We start from the raw sequence: 11,018 nt of genomic DNA on the forward strand, positions 1-11,018 counted from the left end.
ATCTCTGATGTGTGCATGTGGCATGGGCAGCTTACACATCTGGGAAGGCACCATCAGTGCTGAAAGGTATATCCAAGTTCTAGAACAACATATGCTTCCACCCAGACATTGTCTCTTTCAGGGACAGTGGTGTCAAAAGTACTGGCATTCATTACTCAAGTAGAAGTATAGATACTAGGGTTTAAAAAGACTTTTGTAGAAGTTGAAGTATCAACTCAAGCTTTTTACTCAAGTAAAAGTGTAAAAGTACTGGTTTAAAAAACTACTTAAAGTATAAAAGTAAAAGTAATGTAAGGGGAAAAAAATGCCATTAAGAACAAAACTTAGGCCGCACCACAGGGGCCTATTGTGCACTACCCCACCGCCTCAAAAAACATTTTTCTAAAGGCCATAGGCCATAATGACTATAATGTTATATTAAAATGTTCATGCTGAAAAATTTGGGATGCACTAGGCTTCCTGTTTCAGCCGCATATATGAAAATACAAAAATGGTGTGCACATCCCAAACATCCAATTAGGACGTAGGTGCAAGACAACTAAATGATATAGACAAATAAAGAAGTGAAGTCTGAACACTGAAAACTACTGCTCCAGAGGAATTTAATCAAGCAACGTTTCGACCTTCAGGTCTTCCTCAGCCGCATATATGCCCATTTAAAATGAACTCACTTTAGTACAATGCAAATAAATTAAAGGACTAGAGATATGATGACTAGTTGCCAATAAGTATTGTTATGGTGCAAAAAGTCAAACTTCAGAGGCTTGTCATCAATAACTTGTGATTAATCAAAAACTAAAACTGAAAAAGAAATCATAATCCTGATACTTTCTTGATTGATAGCTTCTTGTATTTGGTACATACGTCTGCTATGTCCAGTGTTCGGGGGGGAACGAGTTACAAAGTTGGTATAGCCTACTTATCACAACATTGTCAATCACATCGTCAATCGAAAATGCTAATTTATTAAAACGTCTCGCTACCGAACTACCTACAGTAGCTTAATTTGTGGAGGACGAAGAAAAAGCACTCATTTGGTAAATGAGCCAGTTTGAAATAATAAGTTTTAAGTAGGGTCCAGTGCCTTTTCAATACTTTTAAAACGGTACCGGCTCCTAAACGGTGCCTGAACCGATACTTTAAAAAAAAAGAACCACAAAAAAACTATGGATAACTTTAAAGAACATTACAAATATTTAAAATAAATCCATAGCTTGTTGTGCAAGTTGTGCTTCCCTTAATCTAAGGCTAATAAATGTATTTCACAATCTGGGTCATTATTTAATACAAAACCACACATAATGTTTCTACTGTATCTCTGCCACTCACTCTGATATTTAGTTAAGATGAGTTCTGTCTGTCACTGTCTTTAATCAGTTCTGTGAATTACTGTATGGTCATTCCTTATAAAGTAGCAACAATGTCGTTTTTAAAATACAGTACTGTGCAAAAGTCTTATGGAAAAATTAGTATTTTCTCCCCAAAAAGGGTTTTAAGCCAGTTATTTATATCTTTTGCTGTAGTGTGTCAGTAGGAAATATCAATTTGCCATTAATTTTAATAATAATCTAGTGCGATTTTGAATGCACAAGCAGTCTGACAACGGCAAAATGAATGTTTGGAAATGTAAACTGATATTTTATACTGACAAACTACAACAAAATATATAAATAACTGTCCGAACACCATTCTTTTAAGTGAAAATACTAACGTGTCTAAGACTTTTGCACAGTAGTGTATGTATAAAGTACGTATGATTAAATTAAGTATATTTAAGTAAGTGTAATTAAAGGATGTGTTCGTTCATATGTGTTAAGGGTTAGATTTTCGCTGGAGAAAACGGCTGTGGTGTGATGAGCGAAAACTTTACAGATGAGAAACCGACTGCTACCTCGTGACCTTTTGTAAACTGTATTTATGACAAAGAACTGCACAGATATGGATATTCTAACAATCTATCGATAAACACACACCTTGTGTCCTCTGTTTGTTTAAGTGCGCATGCGCTGCTCCGTTCGCGGTCTTCGCCTCTGCGGATTGAAGAGCGCGCTGAAAGACGGGAGGAGACCGGTCTGACGCTGGTTTCATGTGAAATTTAAGCGGACTGACTCTGAGGCGATCGGATACCGGTTCCATACCCAACCCTACTTTTAAGAAATATATTTTTTGATAAACGAACCCAAAAACTGTCTATGTCCTGGCTGGACTGTGATGTGATTTGTGTCACGTGCAGGTGCGATGGATCGCGTAAAGACCAATAGGGTGTCGGAATGGTATATGTTTATACTTCTCATCCAACCACAATCAAATTCACTACATCCGGATGGCGCGATTTATCTGGATAGGTTTTTTTTTTTTTTTTTTTTTGAATGATGACAAGCCGGAATGAAAACAAGCCGAAAATTAAATAGCAGTAACGAAGCTATTTTTAAAATGTAAGGAGTAGAAAGTACAGATACTTGCCTGAAAATGTAAGGAGTAGAAGTAAAAAGTCGGCTGAAAAATAATCACTCAAGTAAAGTATAGATACCCCAAATTTCTACTTAAGTACAGTAACGAAGTATTTGTACTTCGTTACTTGACACCTCTGTTCAGGGAAGACCTTGCATTTCCAACATGACAATGCCAGACTAAATACTGCATCAATTACGACATCATGGTTGTGTAGAAGAATCCGGGTTCTGAAATGGCTTGCCTGCAGTCCAGATATTTCACCCATAGAAAACATTTGGCACATTATAAAGCGGAAGATGTGACAAAGAAGACCTAAGACAGTTGAGCAACTAGAAGCCTGTATTAGACAAGAATGGGATAACACTGCTATTCCTAAACTTGAGCAACTTGTCTCCTCAGTCCCCAGATGTTTGCAGACTGTAATAAAAAGAAGAGGGGGTGCCACACTGTGGTAAACATGGCCTTGTCCCAACTTTTTTGAGATGTGTTGATGCCATAAAATTTAAAATCAACTTATTTTTCCCTTAAAGGGGGGGTGAAATGCTATTTCATGCATACTGAGTTTTTTACACTGTTAAAGAGTTGGATTCCCATGCTAAACATGGACAAAGTTTCAAAAATTAAGTTGTACGTTTTGGAACAAAAATACTCCTTCCGGTTTGTCACAAGTTTCGGAAAGTTTTTTTTCGAGTATGGCTCTGTGTGACGTTAGATGGAGCGGAATTTCCTAATATGGGTCCTAAGGGCACTTCTGCCGGAAGAGCGCGCGCTCCAGTGGGGAAGAGCACTGAGAGCACAGACATTCACTGATCAGAGCGAGAGCGTCGTGTAATGTCACAAAAGAAGTGTGTTTTTGGTTGCCAGGGCAAGACAACCCTGCACAGATTACAAAAAAAAAAAAAACTGCATTAAGGGACCAGTGGATGGAGTTTATTTTTACAGAGCATCAACGGAGTTGTGCAAGTGTTTTTGTTTGTTCCCTGCATTTCGAAGATGCTTGTTTTACAAACAAGGCCCAGTTTGACGCCGGATTTGCACATCGTTTATTTCTTAAGGATAATGCAGTCCCAACGAAAAAGGGTCACGATCGTGTGTTGGAACACGAGGCGGTGAGTAAAACTGCTTCAAATATCTCTGTGTTGTTAACTTAGCTATCGGCGCGTAAGCATATCAAGTAAACAACATGCGATGTTGTCATCAGACTGCACTTTCCACATGTACAGCTTAAAAAAAATAAAAAAAAAGACGACATACAGTTGAACTTAGTCATTTTCCAAAACCGCTAAGCAAATATATACAGTTTTAGTACATACCACATAGAGACGTCATTGCTGATGCTGCTCTTGTTAAATTGGATCATAAATATACGCTGAATCTGACTGTTAGCCATGGTTTGTTATGGATGTTTTTTTCCTCACTGTAGTGTCACAGCTTCCAAACGCTCTCAACGCAAAAGCCTACTTGCGCTCGTGATTCTTTAGCTCCGCCCACATGTCACGCCTCCAGCCGGTTGAGTGTTTCCGGGAAAAATCGGTACAGACTATCTTTCTCTTATGAATATAATAAAACTAAAGACTTTTTGGAGTTATTAAGGATGCAGTACTACTCTATAGGTACTCAAGATTAACAGAATATTGAGTGAAAACGAGCATTTCACCCCCCCCTTTAAAATTATACATTTTCTCAGTTTAAACATTTGATGTGTCACCTACGTTGTGTTGAAACTTCCACATTGCATTCTGTTTTTATTCACAATTGTACAGTGTCACAACTTTTTTGGAATCGGGTTTGTACAATTTATCTCTGTGATTTCAAAGCTATATTTTTAGTTTCATTACTCCAATCACATGATCCTTCAGAAATCATTATTATATTCTGATTTGCTGCTCAAAAATTGTTTGTTGAAAACAGTGGAGTAGAATTTTGATGAATGGAAAGTTCAGAAGAACATTTATCTGAAATAGAAATCTTTTGTAACATGTTTTTATCATCACTTTTGATCAATTTAAAACTTCCTTGCTAAATAAAAGTGTTTCTTCAATTTCTTTCCAAAAAAATAAAATGTTTCCACAGTCAGTTATGGTTTGCTGGGCCATGTCATCTGCTGGTGTTGGTCCACTGTGTTTTCTGAGGTCCAAGGTCAACGCAGCCATCAGGAAGCTTTAGAGCACTTCATGCTTTCAGCTGCTGACCAACTTCATGGAGATGCAGATTTCATTTTCCAACAGGACTTGGCACCTGCACACAGTGCCAAAGCTACCAGTACCTGGTTAAAGGTCCATGGTATCTCTGTTCTTAATTGGCCAGCAAACTCGCCTGACCTTAACCCCATAAAAAATCTATGGGGTATTGTGAAGAGGAAGATGCGATATGCCAGATCCAGCAATGGAGAAGAGCTGAAGGCCACTTTCAGACCAACCTGGGCTCTCATAACACCTGAGCAGTGCCACAGACTGATCGACTCCATGCCACACCGCATTGCTGCAGTAATTCAGGCAAAAGGATCCCCAACTTAGTATTGAGTGCTGTAAATGCTCATACTTTTCATGTTCATACTTTTAGTTGGCCAAGATTTCTAAAAATCCTTTCGTTGCATTGGTCAAAAAGAGGTCTGCACACATCCAAAAACTGATTTTAAATGCAAAATTGATTTTAGAGTGTTCTAAATACTTTTTTCTTTGCAAGACCATAATTTTCTCCACAAAATACAGATCGCGTGCATGCAAAATACACTTTTCTGCACTCAAAATATGATCTTTCATGTATAGAATTGGGGCAGAGATCTAACCCCATACACTGCGTTATTAAAAAAGGCTTCAGTTCAGGAGAAAAAATAACATTTTCCCATAGCGTCTTAGCAGATGCAGTATGAGTGAAGTATCGATTGGGAACCTGGTTTTACCACTGCAATTAAACTATAATTTTTTTAAAGACAATAACAATAATAGTTTTTTTTTTTTTTTTTAAAGGGACAATAAGTAACTCTTTAGGTATTTTATTATCTAAAATCAATATTTTTATTCATAAATATGCCCTCAATGGTGTACAAATACCTATGCCAATGTTTAAACTAATCCTTGTAAATGAAGAATTTATTATCTTTATATACATGGGACGGGTAGGTCGACGGAGGCTTCCATGTAGTTCCGCCATCTTGCAAAACTATAATAGCAGAGAGGGACAAAAAGTACTAAGCCAACGCGTTTCCACTGCGCGTTTTCGGTCAGAGCCAGAAACGCAGGTGCAGAGCAGTGAGAGGCGCTTGAAACTGCACCGGCAAGTTTAAAAGTCTGGATTGCATTCTTATTATGGACCATACATATGCCCCGCCACAGGAGAAGAAAACATAGTCGCCAAAACAGTAAAAAATAGAACGTAAAAGGAAACGTGACCGTAGATTACAAAAAACAAGAGTTAATGTCGGTGAAGCTTTTTCTAGGTGGAAAGAGCTAATGCTTGATAAAGATTTCAAAAGAGACGCTGAAGTGGCCAGTTTTCTTCTCGACAGGTAAGTCAGTGTTACAATCTATATTATAATATTTTTTTATATCTAACAATGCATATAATTCAGAAAATATAACGAATAAATTAGACATAACTACTAATTACAATATTTCATGTTTTCCACAGTCAGTAATTCATACTGTAACATTCGTTTGTTAGTTGTCATGTTGCAGTTTGTTTGAAATAACACACCTGTTCACCTGAAGGAAAACTCGACGAAGTGCTATTAGAAGACATCCTGTCAAAGCTTTTTGGTACATATCGCCTACCGTAGATGCAACGCGCATTTGAAAAAGCGAGGCGCTGGAGAGCAAAATTAGTTTGAATGCAAAATACAATTTCACCACTAGATGGGAGTAATTCCTACTTAGTGTTCCTTTAAAGCACACATTATATTGGTCAAAAGAACAGTAAATATATGTGGAAAAAACAAAATTTTCCACAAAACTAAGTAGCCTAACTGTTTTCAGAATTGTTAGAATTGGTATTTTTAACAATATATCAGTCTAACATATATTAACTGTGGCAAGCCAGCTAATGAGGGATTAGCATCGCCCAGTAAACAGCGCTCACACTGCAATCACCAGGGAGTGCATGGTGATCACCGACACCTGAACCTCATCAGCAGAACAGCTTTTAAGCAGAGGGAAAGGAGAGAAAGTTGAGCTTCGACTTCAGAACAAGACTAATGCTGTGTTCTGGCTCTCTTGCAGATTCAGGTGTCTGAAGAACAGCACATCACGCCGCACCCATGGATACTTTTTGCTGCACAACCAAGACTCCTGCACCAGAGCATGCCAGCACTGCACAGTCTACTTGCACCCACTGCTCAATAAACCACCCTTCTGGGGACTTTATTGCATTACTGTCATCCATGTTATCACTCTCCCTGCCATATTGGTGGAGAATGCAGGCAAGAAGAGAGTGATCCCTTCCCCACAAACCCAGATTAACAGTTAGTGTTAAATGTCCTCGCAGAACCCCACTCTCTATCATGGGTCGGCATACCTCTGGGGCCGGAAATGGAGGAGATTATTCGCCGACTCATGGAAATAACGGTCCAACAGCAGCAATTCTCAGAGCAGCTGGCAGCCTGGGAAGAGAGGAGGGAACAGATGGTAGAGCAACTGCGTGGCGCCACGGCCCAGCGAAACCCACTCCCTGAGCCACGATGGCAAGCCCATCAACATCTCACTAAACTCAATGACCAGGACTATGTTCATATTTACACACCTTCAAGGTCATTGCGACCAGAAAGGCATGGGAGAAAGAGCGGTGGGCAGAGTTGCTCACTCCGTTCCTGACGGGAGAAGCCCAGCAAGCATATTACTCCCTCCAGCCAGTTGGCAGAACTGATGGAAGCAGAGGAGCTGGTGGAGGCATCCTTTGCCCCGATGAAGGAGAGAGAGCAGCGGCACCGCCACGGAAGACCAAGCTGGACCGACGACAGGCGGAGGGCACATTAGGGCCAGTTAAAGGACCAGTGGTCCCTGTGCCAGGACAAACCGATGAACCCATGCCCACCGAGCCACCATCCTCAGGAGGTCGCATGTGGAAAGCTGGTTGTATCGTCCACCGAGCAGTCCCGCAAGGTGCCCCTGAGCAAACCGTCTGCCTGGATGGGGGAACCGTACGAGCTGTCCTAGACTCGGGCAGCTCGATCACTTTAGTCCAGCCTGGGATACTGCGACACTGACAGAGCAGAAAAGCTACAATACCCATAACCTGTGTGCATGGAGACACATGCAACAGTCCCGCACAGCGGGTTACCATCTGAGCCAGCCCCGGGACATGGCAACTGGAGGTGGGGGTGGTTAAAGACCTCCCAGTACTGGTGCTACTGGGAAGAGACTGGCCAGGTTTCGATCAGCTAATGGCCACCGTGATGGAGCCAGGACCCACCACCCGGGCTCGCCACAAACAATGAGCAGAGCGTAATGAAGGCCACCGACCAGCCCTTCTGGCCACCGATAGCAACGGGATGGTGAGTGTGCTAATTCTGCTAATGTGTATATGAACTTGTTTAAACAAATCAAAGCAGGGGGATTGTTTGGCCGAGAGCAGCGGGAGGATGAGCGCTTGAAGAATTGGTGGGTTCGTGGAATAGAGGAGGAGGTGCACCAGCCAGTGCCTAACCCCACCCCTTACTTCATTGTCAAGAATGGCCTGCTTTACTGTGTAGCTCAGTGGCAGGGGGAGGAGAAACTGCTCTTAGTGGTGCCAAGGACCAAGAATGAGATGGTAATCGAGCTAGCGCACTCGCACCTGATTTCTGGACACCTGGGCGGGGTTGACACCACACAGTGGATTCGAGACAGGTTTCACTGGCCAGGATTGGAAGCTGAAGTGAAACTGTTTTGCCAGAGCTGTCCAACCTGCCAGTGCACCTCCCCTCATCAGCCTCCACCCAGCCCACTTGTGCCACTGCCCATCATTGAGGTGCCCTTTAGCCGCATCGGTATGGACCTAGTTGGGCCGCTGCCAAAATCCGCCCGGAGCCATGAACACATCTTAGTGATACTGGACTATGCAACCTGGTACCCCCGAAGCCATTCCCCTTAGGAAGGCCACTTCCAAAGCCATTGCCCGTGAGTTGTTCATGCTATTCAGCCGAGTGGGAATACCACAGGAAATATTGACTGACCAGGGAATTCCCTTCATGTCTTGGCTCATGGCAGAGCTTTGCCAGCTCCTTAAGGTGAAGCAGCTCCGCACTTCAGTATACCACCCCAGGCGGATGGATTGGTTGAAAGATACAACCAGACACTGAAACCGATGTTGTGACGTGGTGGTGGAAGATGGGCGCGACTGGGACCTTATGCTCCCCTATGTGCTATTCGGCATCCGAGAGGTTCCTCAGGCATCCACTGGGTTCACGCCTTTTGAGTTGCTGTTCGGCCGACAGCCCCGTGGGCTGTTGGATGTGGCAAGAGAGGCATGGGAGCAACAACCGATCCCCCATAGAACCGTTATCGAACATGTGCGAGAGATTCATGAGAGAATTGAACGGGTGATGCCCCTTGTCAGAGAACACCTTGCAGAGTCCCAGCGCACCCAGAAACGGCTGTATGATTGGCCAGCCCAGCCAAGAGAATTCCAACCTGGGGAACGAATGCTGGTTCTTGTGCCGACTGCAACTTCCAATTCCTAGCCTACTTGCAGGGACCCTATACCACCATAGAGAAAGTGGGGCCAGCAACGTACCGTGTTTACCAGGTGGGACGCCGGAAGGAGCAGCAGATCTACCACAACAACCTGCTCAGGAAGTAGCCCGGATGCGCCAGCTGGGAATCATCGAGCCATCCTGCAGCCCCTAGTCCAGTCCCATCGTAATGGTCCAAAAAAGATGGCACTCTCAGGTTTTGTAACAATTTCAGATGGCTGAACGAAATCTCAAGCTTTAGCAGGGCCCGTTACATCTCTACACCCGATCTGACCAAGGGCTATTGGCAGGTGCCCCTCACCGCAGACTCAAAGGAGAAGACCTTCAGTACCCCCGGTGGCCACTGGCATTACCGGGTTCTTCCTTTCGGCCTTCACGGGGCTCCTGCCACATTCCAGAGAATGATGGACATCCTTTTGCAACCACACCAGTCCTACTCCGCTGTGTACCTGGATGATGTGGTCATCCACTCTGTGAGCTGGGAGGAACATCTTGATCGGTTATGGAGAGTGCTGATGGAGTTACAGCGGCTGGACTTACTGCTAACCCAAAGAAGTGCCACCTAAGATATGCAGAGGCACAATAACTGGGCTACCAGATTGGCCGGGGGCTAATCCGACCTCAGAGCAGGAAGATAGAGGCGGTTCAGCAAGCGGTGCGACCCACCAACAAAACTCTGGTGTGTGCCTTTTTGGGATTAGCTAAATATTATTGCTGCTTCATACCAAATTTCTCCTCAATAGCCAGACCTTTGACAGACCTGACCAAAAAAGGTCAGCCAGAAAAGTTGACGGCAGCAGCGGAAGCCACATTCCAAACCCTCACAGGGGCACTCTCATAGAGGGCCAGCTAACGAGGGATTAGCATCGCCCAGGAAACAGCGCTCACACTGCAATCACTGGGGAGTGCATGGTGATAACCGACACCTGAACCTCATCAGCAGAACAGCTTTTAAGGAGAGGAAGTTAAGCTTCAACTCAAGAACGAGACTAATGCTGTTTTCTGGCTCTCTTTCAGATTCAGGTGTCTGAGGAACAGCTGGTCACGCCGCATCCACGGATACTTTTTGCTGCACAACCAAGACTCCTGTACCAGAGCATGCCACGCATGTCTACTTGCACCCACTGCTCAATAAACCACCCCTCTGGGGACTTTATTGCATTATTGTCATCCGTGGGATCACTCTCCCCGCCACATAACAAAGAGAACAGTTAATTTAAATTGTAATCATATTTATTTATATCACTGTTTATACTGTGTTTTTTGATGATAAATGCAGACTGTTTAAAAAATTAAACAGACTTTTAATGACAGTAGCTGGCTTAAGCAATAAAGTTTCTTGAGGTTTACTGTGGAAATCATTTTGATTAGTTTATGATTTACTGAATGGCCAAGATATTCAATAAGGGAAGTATGCATTGGTCAAAAATCCAGAAATCATACGAACCTTAAACTTTTGAATGATAGTCTACATATAGTTTAAATAGATGTTATTTAATTCCGTGAAACAAATGGGTCATTTTAGATAATAAGCCACTGTACAAGTCAAGATCATTGTCTGGTTGCCTTAGGGGCTGGAATAGAATGATTTAGATAAGTAATGTTTATCGGTTTGTAGGGTGTGACTGATGTTTGGAGTTTCTATGCACTTAAATAATTGATCCCTCCTTTCTTGAGTAATTTATTGTTCTACAGTATTAACCAGATGGTTAATCTCCATGGAGACTAATAACACAGAACTTAATACTTTTCATCCTTATTCCTGAAACGCACTAATTAAATACCCTTATCTTGGAGTGGTGTGATTAGAGTGGTGGCTTTAATACTTAACCTTTTTTAATGCGGCTCCCTTCATGTTTTTAAGGGCTAACAAAGTCTGAATTTACATCAACCTCCA

The sequence above is a fragment of the Carassius auratus genome, chromosome 2, assembly GCF_003368295.1.
Source record: "Carassius auratus strain Wakin chromosome 2, ASM336829v1, whole genome shotgun sequence".
Taxonomy (NCBI): domain Eukaryota; kingdom Metazoa; phylum Chordata; class Actinopteri; order Cypriniformes; family Cyprinidae; genus Carassius; species Carassius auratus.